The following is a 2,313-nucleotide window of genomic DNA, read 5'->3' as shown; positions in this document are numbered from 1 at the left end:
GAGGTTGAGGTTGTAGTCAGCGGAGATTATGATTGCACTCCAGGCTGGGCAATGGAGCAAGACTCTCCTTTTGGAGGTTCCTCTGGCACATGTGCTCAGGCAGAGTAAAACACTTCTTTGTGCTAAACTACCCCTCTTGGCACAGAGCTGTATTACTATACTTATCACAGCAATATTATATCTTGAGCACAGGAACTATGTCTAGTTCATCTTTATATCCCTTGCACCTAGCAGAGGGTAGGAACAGAGTAGGGAGTCAATAAATGCTTGTTGACTTAGTGAAAGCACTCACAAGGAACAAAATTAAAACAAGCAGGAACATTACCCTTTTTGTAAAAATCAATATAATCTAATCATCTAACCACTTTTTTTTTTTTTTGTAGAGACAGGTGTCTCACTATGTTTCTTAGGCTGGTCTTCAACTCTTGGCCTCAAGTGATCCTTCTGCCTTGGCCTCCCGAAGTGCTGGGATTACAGGCATGAGTCACTGCACTTGGCCCATATTAAGATCTTAATTAGGAAATAATTTTTAAGGCCAGGTGTGGTGGCTCATGCCTGTAATCTCAGCACTTTGGGAGGCGCCAAGGCAGGTGGATCACCTGAGGTCAGGAGTTTGAGACCAGCCTGGCCAACATGGTGAAACCCTGTCTCTACTAATAAATATACAAAAAATTAGCTGGGTATAGTGGTGGGAGCCTATAATCCCAGCTACTCAGGAGGTTGAGGCAGAATTGCTTGAACCCAGGAGGCAGAGGTTGCAGTGAGCTGAGATCACGCCATTGCACTCAAGCCTGGGCAACAAGTGCGAGACACCCTCTCAAAAAAAAACATTTTTAAGCTGTATGTCTCCTGTGGAGAAATACACCTTGAAAGCACTCCAGAGAGAGTAATAAGCCATTTCCTTAATTAACGATCATAATTTAGTTCGCATGTTCATTCCAAGGCCTTGAAATAATCCTGTTTCTTCATATGTATCTGATATGGCTTGGGTGTGTCCCCATCCAAAACTCACTTTGAATTGTAACTCCCACAATTCCCATGTGTCGTGGGAGGAACCTGGTGGCAGGTGATTGAATTATGGGGGTGGGTCTTTCCTGGGCTGTTCTCATGATAGTGAATACATCTCACGAAATCTGATGGTTTTAAAAATGGGAGTTTCCCTGCACAAACTCTCTTTGCCTGCCACCATACATGTAAGATGTGACTTGCTCTTTGCCTTTTGCCATGATTGTGAGGCCTCCCCAGCCATGTGAAACTGTAAGTCCATTAAACCTTTTTTACTTCTGTCTTAGGTATGTCTTTATTAGCAGCATGAAAATGGATTAATATAGCAATTTGGTACCAGAAGTGGAGTGCTGCTGAAGAGATACGCGAATATGTGGAAGTGACTTTGGAACTGGGAAATAGGCAGAGGTTGGAACAATTTGGAGGGCCAGAAGAAGAGAGAAAAACGTGGGACAGTTTTGAATTTCCTAGAAACTTGCTGAATGGCTTTGACCAAAATGCTGATAATAATATGGACAATGAAATCCAAGATGAAGTGCTCTTAGATGGAGATAAGAAACTCGTTGCGAACTGGAGCAAAGGTGACTCTTGTTATGTTTTAGCAAATCTACTGGTGGCATTTTGCCCCTGCCCTAGAGATTGGTGAACTTTGAACTTCAGAAAGATGCTTTAAGGTATCTGGTGGAAGAAATTTCTAAGCAGCAAAGCATTCAAGTGGTGACTTGGGTGCTGTTAAAGGCATTTAGTTTTTTTTTTTTGAGATGGAGTCTCGCCATGTTGCTAGCTGAAAAGCAGTGGCACGATCTCGGCTCACTGCAACCTCCACCTCCCAGGTTCAAGCATTTCTCCTGCCTCAGCCTCCTGAGTAGCTGGGATTACATGAGTGCACCACCACGCCAAGCTGATTTTTGTAACACGCCAAGCTAATTTTTGTATTTTTTAGTGGAGACAGGGTTTTACCATGTTGGCTAGGATGGTCTTGATCTCCTGATCTGCCCACCTTGGCCCTCCAAAGTGCTGGGATTATAGGCGTGAGCCACTGTGCCCAGCTGGCATTCAGTTTTATAAGGGAAGCAAAGCATAAAAGTTCAGAAAATTTGCAGACTGACAATGTGATAGAAAAGAAAATCCTGGCCAGGTGCAGTGGCTCATGCCTGTAATCCCAGCACTTTGGGAGGCCAAGGCAGGTGGATTACCTGAGGTTGGGAGTTCAAGACCAGTCTGACCAACATGGAGAAACTCCATCTCTACTAAAAATAGAAAATTAGCTGGGCTTGGTGGCACATGCCTGTAGTCCCAGCCACTTGG

This window comes from Colobus angolensis, unplaced genomic scaffold (assembly GCF_000951035.1).
Source record: "Colobus angolensis palliatus isolate OR3802 unplaced genomic scaffold, Cang.pa_1.0 Scaffold8, whole genome shotgun sequence".
Classification (NCBI taxonomy): domain Eukaryota; kingdom Metazoa; phylum Chordata; class Mammalia; order Primates; family Cercopithecidae; genus Colobus; species Colobus angolensis.
This window is presented reverse-complemented; position numbering follows the sequence as displayed.